Genomic DNA, 14,584 nt, shown 5'->3' on the forward strand with positions numbered 1-14,584 from the left:
CTTGAGTGGGTTGTATATTTCCTTTTTTTTTCAGGTTTACTCTAGTACATGAACGAGTACCAAGAATTCATTAATCCTGATCTATTTTCTATTAATCCAAAAACTGAGCGCACATTCAAAGAAAGAAGAAGAGCACAACAAAGAGCACAAGGGGAAATAGAAATGATGGATAACCAAGGAGATTGACAGCGAGTTCAAAGGGAGCTAGCCCCAAACAATGGTCAAAATCTAGTGACCATGGCGAATGATAGAGATCAAATCACCCCGACCATCTGTATCCCCTCTTTTCAATGAGCTCAATTCGAGCATTGTGAGGCTAGAAATTCAGGCACCATAGTTTGAATTGAAGCTAGTTATGTTCCAGATGCTTCAAACTATGGGACAGTTTAGGGGCGCACCCACCGAAGATCTTCACCTTCATCTTCATCTATTTATGGAAGTGAGTAATTCTTTCAAATTGCCCAGAGTTATAGAGGATGCCTTGAGGTTGAAGTTATTCCCCTATTCCTTGAGATATCAAGCCCAAGTTTGGTTGAAATCCTTGCCTTCTACATTAGTTACAACTTGGCAAGAATTAACGGGGCAGTTTTTAATGAAATATTTTCCTCCCACTAAGAATGCTAAGCTCCAAAAGGAGATAACTTCATTTCAACACTTTGAAGATGAGTCTTTTTATGAGGCATGGGAGAGGTTCATGGAATTATTGCAGAAATGTCCTCACAATGGCATTCTTCATTGTATCCAAACAGAAACATTTTACAACAGTCTCAATGCTAATACTCGAATGGTGGTTGATGCTTTGGCAAATGGGGCTTTACTTGCTAAGTCTTATAATGAGGCCTATGACATTATTGAGAGAATTTCCTACAACAATTACCAGTAGCCTACTACTAGAGAACCTTTGGGGAAGAAAGTTTTCGGTGTTATTGAGGTTGATTCTATTACCGCTTTGGCTGCCCAAGTAGCTTCTATGTCAAATATGTTGAAGACTATGAGCATGGGTCAATAAATGGGTTAACATAATGTTTCCTCATCTATGGGTCAGCTCGAGGAGGTTTTTTGTGTTTATTGTAGTGAGGGCCATACCTTTAAAAATTGTCCATTCAACCCTACATCAGTCTATTACATGGGAAGTCAAAATGGGTACAATCAAACTTGGCATACAGAAGTAAAGGGGCTAGTCCTATCAATTGGTCTATGCCTTTTAGACCAAACATTCCCCCTGGTTTTTCTTGAAAAACCCATTCAACAAAGACCCTAACAAGGCAGCCAAACCAACTCTATGAGAGTATGATGCAAGATTTCATGGTCAAGACAGAAAAATTCATGACAAGAACTGAGAATTATTTGGCAAAAAATAACACTACAATCCAAACTCAAGCAACTTCCACGAGAACTCTAGAAAATCAAGTCGGATAACTAGCTAATGAGCTTCAAAATAGGCCACAAGGTACTTTGCCTAGTGATACAAAACACCTAAGAAGAGTTGGCAAGGAGCATTGCAAAGTGGTAATCTTGAGAAATAGTAAAAATTTGGAGTCAAATGAGGCATAGACAATGGGAACAAGGAGCCCACTTTAATTCAAAAAGAGGGGGAAACAAAAAAAAAACCAGTAAGTGCAGCTGTTAAAATTCCACCAATAGTTACAGCATCAGATCATCATTCTTCTGTAGAAATGACTTTGCAAAAGCCACCTCCACCATTACCTCAACAATTCAAAAAGCTGCAAGAAGATGGTCAATGCTTGAGATTTCTTAATGCTCTAAAGCAGCTCCACATCAACATACCATTAGTAGAAGCTTTGGATCAAATTCCAACTCATGTAAAGTTTTTGAAGGATATTTTGACAAATAAAAAGAGACTTGGGGAGTTTAAAACTATTTCTTTGACTGAGGGTTGTCGTGCCATGTTAAAGAACAAAATTCCACCTGAATTGAAAGATTTGGGTAGCTTCACTATTCCAATTTCTATTGGGGTTCGAGATGGAGGAAGAGCTCTTTGTAATTTGGGAGCTTAATGCCCATGTCTATTTTCAAGAAGTTAGGAATTGGAGAAGCACGACCTAAAACAATTACTTTGGAATTGGCGAATTGTTCGATGGCTCATCCGGATGGTAAAATTGAAAATGTCCTAGTAAAGGTGGATAAGTTCATCTTCCCGTCAAATTTCATTGTTCTTGACTATGAGGAAGATAGGGAAGTTCTAATCATTTTAGGGAGGCCATTTCTGGCTATGGGAAGGACTTTGATAGATGTTGAAAAAGGAGAGCTCACCATGAGAGCTCAAGATAAGGAAGACACATTCAAGGTCTTTCATCCCATGCGTGCTTTGGATGAAATAGGAGAATGCTTAGCAATTGGAGATATGGATCCCAACATGGTTGAGGAGTCCAAATTAAAAAATAGTAAGAAGGTGAGAAAGAAGACTCCCTTTAAAGAAATCGCTAAGTATCACGAGCCATAAGAAAGCAAAGACAAAGAATCAATTGACCCTAAAAAACCACCCAAAAATAAGAGAAAGTAAAAGAAGCTTAGTAGAAAAATTTGGTCTAAAATGTTTGAAGTTGGGAAACAAGTGATTTTTACCAACTCTTTAACGAAAGCTACTCATGGATGACTAGATTCAAGGTGTGATGGATCTTTCTTGGTGGTGAGAGTATACCCCGATGGGGTGGTGGAATTACGTGATTCACTTTCAGGAAGAAAATTCTTGGTGAAAGGCTAAAGAGCATAGTTTGGGGGATGAGGTCAACTGAGAAAATACCTCCATCACTTTGAAAGAAGCTTGAAAAAGGACTTCGAGTTGCCATGGCCTTAATGTATCACATTTAGGCAACCTAAGAGCAAAAGAACGAGATTTTATCAAGTTTAATATATATTATGTAATAAGTTTGGGGTGTGCCACCCCTTGTAAAAAGAAAAGAAAAAAACATAAAAAAGAAAAATACATTTATTCATACTTATATAATAACATATATATATTTGTTCCCTGTTGTTACTAATGCTTTTGCAATGGTTGTGGTGATTCATTACAAGTACAAAATAAGAAATTGCAAAAAAAGAGAATTGGTTAAGTGTGGTGAAAGTAGGATTTTATTTTAGAATCAGGAGGTTCTAGGATTTACAGCAATGTTTCAGCATTATTTCAACATTTTGAAGCAAAAAGACAAAAGAAAATTCTATGTTGAAGTAATGTTGTAGTCTCTGGGAGCATGTGAAGTTGGACATTTTCGGGGGTTTTCGAAATCTATTCTCACTAATTTGGGGGTTTTGAAAAGAAAATGTTGAAGTAAAATTTACTTATTAAACTAAAACCCCTAAATCTTTAATCGTAAAACCCTTTCACAAATATATCCTCTTCTCATTTCAATTTTCCTTTCCAGTAAACACCTAGCCGCACCATCTTCTTCACCCTAACCCCCATATCCACCATTTTCATCTTCTTCCCTGAGCCTCAAGCTGCCTCTCTGTGCTTCACCAACACCATCTCATCTTCACCAGCGAGCTCCCACCCTAGCAGCAGCTTTGTCCCCACCATTTTCTCATCTCTGAGTGTTCTTTCACAATAACAGCAACTCACGAAGGCCCAAAGAATTAGTGCTAGCCACCATTCTTGACCATTTTGAGCTCCTCTCTAGTTTTTTTGGAGTAACACTATTGAGGAGGACAAGGACTCTACTGGTGAAGAGTCTGAGTAACTTGAGGGGGATTTCTTTGCCTTGAACTTTTATTTTTAGTTTATTTAAATTAGTTTTTTTGTTCATTGTTTTGTATTTTGTTGTTGTTTGAATTACTATTGTTGTTGTTTTTGTGTGTTCATTTTTGTTTTGAGAGGATTTTGGTTTGTTTAGTCATGTTTAGCATGTTGCACGATGATGGAAATTGTTGTTTCCCTCCATTTGTGATGTGCCTAATCTCTTTGTGTCTTATGTGCTTGTTTTTAAGTGTTCTTGATGTCTAAATGTCTTGCTAGTAGTGATTCTCTAAATAGGTGTGTGCTTATATAATCCAACTTTGCTTTGAGTTTCCTAGAATAACGACACATTGAGAAAGTTTATGTGACTAGAGTTGTTTAGTGTGGTCCTCAAGGTAAAATCGTAGCTAGCATTACACCTTAGGAATGATCTAGGACATTTTTGGATGATTGAACCTTTCAAGCTATCCCGTTGAATAGTAATTTCCCTAAGTCACACTTATTTGAGCCAATTTCCCTATTTATTCTTAACAACCATCAATGATTGTAACTCCTACTCATGATTTCGTTTATCCTTAAATAATCGAACATACCTTCTAAAATTTATCGAGGAAAAATTAGATGCAGGTGGTTAGATGAGTGGGTTCCTCTTGGAAATATTATAATGAGCTCTTCCTAATTTTATTTATATAGCCACATTGGGGAAAATGATGAGATTTAAGTTTTAGGTGTGTGGGAATGAGCTCATAAGACTATATACATAATTATCTTGCTATAAATATATATATACACGCATATACTATATCTATCAGGTTAGAAGAAACAATATATTATCAATGAGAGAGAGTTCCTTGGAGTGTACAACCTTTTTTCAAAGCTAATTTGTGTTAACTCTCGCTCTGTATATGTGTTTATTGGAAAGTAACAATAGCAAGAGAATTAAAGTTGAATCAAATCATTCATTGTGGGTTAAAAGTGCATTTTGGGTGAAAGCTTTAAAGAGAAAGAAAGGTCCTTGATAAATTGAGGGGGTTAGGTTACTAGACATAGAAATATTAACTTTTATCCTACTCTAACCTAAGCCTCACATTACAAGCCTAATAAAGTCCTTTAAATCTTGGGTGTAGACTACATTAGTGGAGAGGATTGCACTAATTCAACTTGTGGAAGCAAAATTTTTAAACTTGAAGATCGAGGTTAGTTATAATAGGGATTCAAAGGTTTTTGTGGGAAGTATTTCCACACTCTATTGATTGAATTACTCAAAATAGGCATTAATGATATCTATAACATTCGAAACTTGATTGAGACACATAAGTTCAAGGCATATTCACGTTTTTTTTTTTTTATGAATAAGATGATTTTTCATTACTCCAATAGACCTTTTGTACACCCAAAGAGCATCCTCAAATAAAAAGAGAGGACCTCACTTCTATAATATTTACAAGGAATCAAACCACATTTTGTCACCATTAGAAACCTTCTTTGGCCATATACATGATACTCTACTCTTAGTTACATTTTGTACCTGTTGAAAAATCACCTTGCAATTGCTTTCTTTAACAGCCCAAAGCTTAGCATTTCGACAGCTCGAAACCGAGTAAACCAGTGCAGCAAGAGCAGCAGTAAGCATGGTTATCTTGATCTTGCTCACCTTCGCTTTCCCTAGACAAATAATAGCCCGCTCCACTGTTTTCACACTAGTTCTCCAGCCCAGCCAGTCCTTGACCAACTCAAGATATTCACGTATTTGTGAGAGAATTTTCTTCGCTAAACTAATTCTGAATGAGCAGTACCCTCTCGGTTAGAAACTTTTTTGGTGTTGTTGTTTTCTTTGTTGTTATTGTTCTTTTGTTTTTAATTTTCAATACTCAAGGACAAGAAATACACTAAGTTTGGGGTGTGATAACTCTACGATATAGGGTTATTGTTATGATCTTTAAACTAATTTGTTGTGTAAAGAGTAATGAAAGTGTGTTTGTTTGTTAAGTTCGGTTAGTTTTTTCTTTATTTTTTATATAGTATACTAGCTTTTGAGATTTGTAAACTAGTTATGTTTGACTATGTTTATTTAATTAAACCTTGTCAGTTGTTAGGAATGAAAGTTAAAGTGCTAAGGGAATGGAAATGATGCAAGGCTAAAAGGGTTATTGAAGCTAAAAGTGGGAGGAATCGCTGAATAGAATGCTATAACAATTCAGCATTCTGGGCAGTGACATGGTCAAGTTACAAAGATAATTGAATCCATCCACATCAACACCCATGTGGCAGTCATTTAAATTCATACCGACTGGCTAATGTGAGAATAGGAAACAAAGAGATTATGTGGGCCAAAGAGAGATGTTTTACTTTCTAATTAGGGTAAATGAGGTGTACCCTAAGGGAAGAGAAGAAAAAGAAGTACTAGCCTCCATTGACATTCATTACACACACATGAGCTGTAGAAAGAGAGAAGAAATATTGTAGAAAGAAAAGTACTCAAGATCAAGTACCTAAAAGAGGAAATCAATCGAGGAAAGAAGGAGGAGGACACAAGCTTCATTAGCTTGAATTTCTATTCTTCTTCTTCTATTTTCTTCCTTTCTTTATATACTTCGAGTTTGATAATTTTGTAAAAATAAGTAGCAGCCATTTATGAACAGATTTTATTTTGGATTGTAATTACTGGTTTGAACATGAGCTAAGCTTCTTGCCAAAAAACCTTTTTTTTATTTTTTCTCGCCCAATCATAACCGGTTCAATTCTCAAATTAAAAGTAAATAGAATAAATAATACTTTCATACAAAATCTTAATAGAATTAGATGTAATGATTAATAAATTCATCTGTTTAATTCAATATCTACATAATAGAAAAATTATATCAATTATTTTTTTCTATTTGGGAGTTGATAAACAATCAAAATTACTATTAGTCTTTATTAGTGTCAAATAGTAATGGGGAGACTTGAATGGCTATGAATCCCTTATGACTTGAACTAAGTAATTTGAATGCATGATTTTAGCATTTTTTTCTTTGTTCATTCAAGTAAGCTTACAGTTTATTAATTGTTATTAATTGGCCATGAGTAACAATTGGCTAAGCTACATCTGGTTCTAGAAAGGCTAGATCTAGTAGTTACAACTTCAATGATGCAAGTGAAGTCCCAGGTTTAGGTTTTTCTTAGTAAATGAAATAAGGATATTTCATTACCTAGCATAACTTGAGAATTGATGTTTAATTGCAACTAGATTTGGTATAGGAATATATTAAACTAAGTGGTAGAACTCAATCTGTGAGTTTTGGAAAAATCTCATAAACACATGAAAGATTCTGTTTAACTCTGTGCAACTTTGCTAAATGAATGTTGTAACGACTAAGAAAATTTAACATAGGGGGATTTAGCTATTCAAGTCTATCATTTCATAGATACTTTTTCTTGCAATTAATTTACTAGTATTTGTTGCCTTATTTTAAGAATTTTTTTTTCTCCTCACCAATTTATTTTAGTTTCATCACTTATCCATTTGTTTTTTTTTTTTTTAATTTTCCTTACAAAAGACTTTAAGTTGTTAATTAGTTGGTTTTACATCTATTTTAATTTGCAATCCCTATGGAGATGAGACTCAACTTATCATTATATTACTTGTTGTAAATTACGTGCACTTGCGTAGTATATTCATTTTCACAATAGTATGTCTAATTGATGTCCAATGTAGTTTTTGGCCACCTTGCACTATGACAGTCCTGGAAATTAAAAACCTAGTTGAGGATGTCAACTTGGGCACCGAGTGGAAACCCTAGGTGCCCAAGTTGACTTTTGGGTTGCAGGTTCGCGTAATTTTAGCTCCCGTGTAACACCCTAACTAATTTAGGTGTATTACGTGATTTTTAAACGTACTGTGCAGCTCGTTGCTAACCAACGAGGTTTATGGAAAAACGTGATTAATTAAAATTTTGCTTTTTCATTAAACTTATAAACCATTTTACCAAAAAGTCTCGGGATCCCGATTTATAAAAATATTTACAAACGTTTTTACTATTCAACTTTTACATCAAAATAAGGTCATCTAACGACCGTTACAAAAATCTCAGCCCTGCTGTCCCGAGGATCGAACGCTCCAGGCCTAACCGCCCCGACATGTACAACCCCATAAGCTCGCTCACGGTCCATCAGCAACTGCCTTGCCTTTACCTACACATGAACGTAAACTGTGAGTCGACAGACTCAGTAAGAAAAGCATACTAATATCATACATAAAACTGACTGCCGTGTCCAACACGATACTGAGTCCCGCTACTGCCATGTCCAACATGGTACTGAGCACTACTACCATGTCCAACATGGTACTGAGTTTTGAACGTTCAGGGGACGGTACTATTGACAAGTATCCTCCTGATCGGTCGAACCGGTCATACTCCGGCTGTTGGTCATACTCCAGCCTGTACCGACGGGATAGGTCAATAGCACTGAACCACCAACCAGTGTCAGCCTGATCGGTCGAATCGGTCATACTCCGCCGGGTCATACTCCGGCTGTACCGACGTGACAGGGTTGGGTGGTTCGAAGCCTAAATACATATCTAATGTAAACTAACAGGCTTCCTACATGCACGCTAAACATGTAATCTACATATGCATACTGTTATACTAATCTTACCTGGATTCGATTTCGGGTGTGCCGTCAACCCGACCGGAAATGAAGGCGAACGGCGGATTCATCGGCTCCTAAACCATAAAAATCACAACGCTATAAGTGACACGCTAAATCACTTCCCGGGGACTAAAACTTGAAACTAAAAGTTTCCCTATCGATAAAAAGCATGGCAATACCCCTAAAAACCCAAAAACGAGGAAAACTAGGGTTCTGAAAAATCCCCAACCGGAAGACCGGTTGCCCAACCGGAATTCCGGTTCTGGAAAAATCTGAACCCCCATCCGGAATTCCGGATGCTCAACCGGAATTCCGGTTCCTCGCAGGCAGCAACCAAAAATTCACATATCTTGACCAATTCGAACCCAATTGATCCCAAACTTTCCAGACCTGCTCTATAGGTCCCAAATGACCATTCCAAGGCCTCAAACCTACCCAGAAACCTCACAAGCAAATTTCACCATAGGAGCTCAAGCTTTGAGTTCCAAACTCAAGCTTGAGCAAACCATCAAAACAAGCATGCAAACCAACTAAAATCAACCTAAACCAGCATATTATAACCTCTGAAAACCAACAACAACATCCAACAATTCACAGAAACAAAACATCACATTTTCTTTCCAAAATTCATAACTTTTGCTAAGAAAACTCAAGGCTTTAACAATCTAACCTACATGCTTCTAACATAGCTTAAACAACAACAATAATCATGCTTTAAAACCACTTAAATCAACAACAAAACACAACAGAAACATCTCTCAAAAATCACATGCATTATCATCCAATTTCATCATTTTTCTTCAAGAAAATTAAAGAGAAAGAGTTAGAATTTACATACCACAACCTAGAGTTCACAATTAGAATGAATTTAGCTTTGAGAATTGATGAAAAACCCAGCTTTGCACCCCAAAGTTCCCAGCCGAAAGTGAAGAGGAAAAGAGAGAGTTTTCTTTGAAAATTTTCTATTTTTGACTAAGTGTGGAAAATGAAGGAAAAAGGGTTTTTCAAGCATATATTAACCTTTTATTAAATCCATTTCAGCCAAAAGATTATTTAAAAAAAATAAACATTAATCCATTTATTAAATCATATAAGACAAAACATCATTGGGGCAAAAAGACCATTTTGCCCCTCCATACTAAAACCACATAATAATCACTAAAGGGGGTATTTTTGGGACATTCTAAATTCCCGGCCATTCCCGACATTCCCAATGTCTAAAACCCGTCCCCAAAATACTAACATACTAAGTTGTGATTTCTACTGAGCCAAACGCCGAGTTCCAAAATACCGGACACCGGAAATGCGAAATATAAAAACTGCTGATGACATAATTATGCATATCTGAATTCCATAAATAACAATGATAAATTATTTAAATAGCTATAAATAATTTCCTGATTAATCATAAATAACTGCTAATTTCCAAATTAACTAAGCGGGCTTTACAACTATTCCCCCCTTAAAAGGATTTCGTCCCCGAAATCTAACCTGAATAACTCTGGATATTGAGCTCGCATATCTGATTCAAGCTCCCAGGTGGCTTCTTCCACCTTACTGTTTCTCCAGAGAACCTTGACCAACACTATGGTCTTATTCCGAAGGACTTTATCCTTTCTATCCAGGATCTGCACTGGCTGTTCCTCATAAGACATATCTGACTGAAGCTGAAGGCTCTCATAACTGAGTATATGAGAGGGGTCTGAAACGTATTTTCTCAACATTGAGACATGAAATACGTTGTGCACAGCTGATAAAGCTGGAGGCAATGCTAACCGATATGCCACTTGACCTATCTTCTCGAGAATCTCGAAAGGTCCTGTAAACCTAGGGCATAACTTGCCTCTTTTCCCGAAACGTTTAATCCCCTTCATCGGAGATACTCGCAAGAACACATGGTCCCCTACTCGGAACTCAACATCTCTACGTTTCGGATCTGCGTAACTCTTCTGTCTGCTCTGGGAGGCAAGCATTCTAGCTTTAATTTTCTCTATTGCCTCATTGGTCCGCTGAACTGATTCTGGACCTAAATATTTCCTCTCCCCTGTCTCATCCCAGTGGATAGGGGATCTGCATTTTCTACCGTACAGCAGTTCGTAGGGTGCCATCCCTATCGTGCTCTGGTAACTGTTGTTGTAAGAGAACTCTATCAACGGTAGATATTTATTCCATGAACCCTCAAAGTCCATAACACAGGCTCTCAGCATGTCCTCCAAGATCTGAATTGTCCTTTCGGACTGACCATCTGTCTGAGGATGGAATGCTGTACTGAATTTTAGCTTCGTACCCATTGCCCGTTGCAAACTTTGCCAAAATTTAGAGGTGAATTTCGGATCCCTGTCCGAAACTATAGACTTCGGTACCCCGTGAAGTCTCACTATTTCCCTGACGTATAATTCTGCCAACTGATCCACTGTAAAAGTTGTTCTGACCGGCAGAAAATGAGCAGATTTCGTAAATCGATCCACCACTACCCAGATGGAGTCGTACATACCCGTGGTCCTAGGTAACCCGACCACAAAATCCATCGAAATATCCTCCCATTTCCATTCTGGTAGGGTTAGAGGCTGCAACAACCCTGCTGGTCTCTGATGTTCAGCCTTGATCTGCTGACACGTGAGGCATCTCGAAACGAATTCTACCAAATTCTTCTTCATACCGCTCCACCAGAAGTACGGTTTCAAATCTTGGTACATCTTGGTGGTGCCGGGATGTAGAGAATATGGAGTAGAATGAGCCTCCTCAAAGATCTCGTTCCTCAAGTCCACACTGTTCGGGACACAAACCCTGGCTTTATACAAAAGCATCCCACTGTCTGTCACTGAAAAGTCTTTGGCTTGACCAGCCAATACCTCATCTCGGATCTTCACTAACTCCGGATCTGTCGTCTGAGCAACCTTTATTCTTTCTAACAGATCAGATTGCAGCGTTAAGTTGTGAAGCTGACCTACCACAAACTCAATGCTGGATCTAACCATATCCTCTGCTAGCTGAGGTGAGATCTGAACCATGCTAGCTACTTGCCCGGGACCCTTTCTGCTCAGGGCATCGGCCACTACATTGGCTTTCCCGGGATGGTAAAGAATCTCACAATCATAGTCCTTCACTAACTCCAACCAACGCCGTTGTCTCATGTTCAAATCTTTCTGAGTAAAGAAATACTTGAGACTTTTATGGTCGGTATAGATCTCGCACTTCTCTCCATACAAGTAATGCCGCCAAATCTTCAGTGCAAAAACCACTGCGGCCAATTCTAAATCATGAGTCGGGTATCGCTGTTCATAATCCTTTAACTGACGGGAGGCATAAGCGATAACCCGATTGGCTTGCATCAATACGCACCCCAAACCCTGTTTGGATGCGTCACAATAGACCACGAACTTCTCCTCGTCCGAAGGCAAAGCTAGTACGGTGCGGTAATCAATCTCTCGTTTCGGTTCACGAAAACTAGTTTCGCATTTATCTCGTCCCGGATAAATCGCCGATTCTTCTTGGTAAGCTCGGTTAGGGGCATTGAAATTTTGGAGAACCCCTCCACGAACCTACGGTAATACCCACTAATCCCAAAAAGCTTCGATCTCTCATCCTTGTCTTCGGTCTCGGCCAATCCACGACGGATTCGATCTTCCCGGGATCCACCTTGATCCCGTCCTTACCCACAATGTGTCCTAGGAAGGACACCTGAGACAACCAGAACTCACATTTCTTGAACTTGGCGTAGAGTCTATGTTCTCGAAGTCGTTGCAGTACCATCTGAAGATGTAACTCATGCTCCTCTTCTGATTGAGAGTACACGAGGATGTCGTCGATAAACACAATCACGCAGATATCGAGGAAATCCTTGAATACTCGTTCATCGGTGTCCATGAATGCCGCAGAGCATTGGTTAGTCCGAATGACATAACCCGGAACTCGTAGTGTCCATACCTAGTGCGGAAAGCCGTCTTTGGAATGTCCTCCTCTCGGATCCTCAACTGATGATAACCCGAACGGAGATCAATCTTAGAAAAGACCGTCTTCCCCTGAAGCTGATCGAACAAGTCATCGATCCTAGGTAATGGATATTTATTCTTCACCGTCAGCTTGTTCAACTCTCTGTAGTCGATGCACATCCTCATAGATCCATCCTTCTTCTTCACGAACAAAACCGGGGCTCCCCAGGGTGACATACTGGGCCGAATGAACCCTATGTCAAGCAACCCTTGGAGCTGAATCTTCAATTCCTTAAGTTCAGCTGGAGCCATCCTATACGGGGCTTTAGAAACCGGATCCACCCCCAGTGCCAAGTCAATCACGAAGTCAATCTCCCGTTGAGGTGGTAACCACGGAAGTTCTTCGGGAAAAACGTCCAAAAATTCCCGAACCACACCGATGTCCTTCCGGCCGACGAATGGTGTACGGCCGGGTGGTGTCCACCACCACGGCCGAAACCCTAAGCACCCACCGTGCAATAATTCTCTCGCTGACATAGCCGAGATCACCGGGATCCGAGACCCCTGAACCGAACCCACAAATACGAACGGTTCTTCACTTTCCGGTTGGAAGACCACCATCTTCCTCTTACAGTCAATGCTCGCCGAATATTTAGATAGGAAATCCATTCCTAAAATAATATCAAATTCGACTAAGCTCATCTCTATTAGATCAGCGCTCAACTCTCTACCATCTATCCTGATCGGCATAGACCTAATCCACCTATTGGAGATAACCAATTCTCCGCCAGGTAACAGGGTCCCAAACCCTGATTCATATCTATCAAAGGGTCTACCCAACTTACTAAAGACTCTGGCCGCCACATAAGAACGTGTAGCCCCAGAATCAAACAAAGACCTTTGAATAAAGCGAGTCGTTAATAAGAATCGACCTGTAACAACCGATGGGCCGGCATCCGCATCGGCTGCGTGATCGCGAATACCCCGGGCCGGAGTGGGTATCGCCGGAGCTCTCGGTGCTTCGGCCGAGCTGGGGACATTCCCTCTTGAAGTGCCGGGCATGCCACAATGAAAGCATCCCCGCCCTTGCACTCACCCCGATGGTGCCTCTTGCGGCTAGGGCACTGCGGATAGGAGAAGCGAGTCTCATTACCACCGGGACGACTCCCTCTCGTTCGGTTCCCCCGGAACCTCTTGTTCTGACTCGAGCCGCCGGAAGCAGTGGGAGCCCTCTTCCTCTGATCAATGGCCGAGCCACTACTCCCCGCTAAATCCCGATGCGGGGAGGGGTAGGAGCTCCGCCACCAACCGAGTACCGGGCCGAATCGACATACATCCCACTGCGCCCTCAGCTCGCAGTGCCTTCTCCACCATCTGAGCGTAGGTGGTGCTGTCGTCAGTGGTAATCATCAGGTCATGCCTGATCTTGGGATTCAACCCGTCCAGATACTTCTCCTTTCTGCTGAAGTCGGTTGGCACAATTCCCGAGGCTAACCTCGCCAACCCACAACTGAGTAGTATACTCAGTGACGCTCATGTTCTCCCGCTGGGTCAGGTGAACGAATTCTTTCCTCTTGGCGCTTCTAACCGCCTCATTGTAGTACTTCGCGTTGAAGAGTTCTTGGAACCTCTCCCAAGTCATGGTGGTGACGTCATGGATCTGCGACACCATGTCCCACCATACCAGGGCGTCCTCCTGGAACTGAAATGTGGCGCACACCACTCTGTCGTTGCCGGTGACACCCATAAAGTTCAAGATTCTCGGTGATCACCGTAAGCCACTGCTCGGCTTTCGACACATCTGGACCTCCCAGGAATACCGGAGGTGCTTGCTTCCGGAACCGCTCATATAAAGGTTCCAATCTGTGGGCCGCCACTACCATCTCGGCCTGGGCAGCAGGGGCTGGTGCCGCTGGAACTACTGGCACTGGAACTGCAGGAGCACCCTGCTGTCTCAACCTCTGAATCTCGAGGTCTTGCTCTTCGATCCGGGCTTGCATTTCCGCAAACCGCAACTCCCAGTTCGGGGCTCCCTGATCGAGGCCAGGGGAGCTCGGGCAGCCCGTGGCGGGTTCTCATCACCCCGACCACGAGCCCTGCCTCGGGGACCTCTACCTCGGCCCCTAGCAGGTGGGGGAAACCGAGCTCCCTCTCCCTGATTCGACCCCACTGAGTTGCCTCGACTCCTGGTAGTCCGCCTGGCGTCCATCTAGTTAGAACCGCCTGCGAAACCAAGAGTTGGCATATCAGGTCGTATTCAAGGCGAGCTTACTAATGCCGCTTAATTTGGAAATTAGAAATGAAACATGCGCCTATTCTACTATCA

At 40.7% G+C, this 14,584-nt stretch overlaps 1 non-coding gene across 1 annotated transcript; it reads right to left on the bottom strand.

Moving 5' to 3' along the window:
• Positions 1–622: 622 nt before the first annotated feature.
• LOC133036412 (small nucleolar RNA R71) lies at positions 623–729 on the bottom strand. The gene has a single exon (XR_009687069.1). It is a non-coding gene; the product is annotated as a small nucleolar RNA R71 (small nucleolar RNA).
• Between the last annotated feature and the right edge of the window lie 13,855 nt (positions 730–14,584).

This window comes from Cannabis sativa, chromosome 3, assembly GCF_029168945.1.
Source record: "Cannabis sativa cultivar Pink pepper isolate KNU-18-1 chromosome 3, ASM2916894v1, whole genome shotgun sequence".
NCBI lineage: Eukaryota > Viridiplantae > Streptophyta > Magnoliopsida > Rosales > Cannabaceae > Cannabis > Cannabis sativa.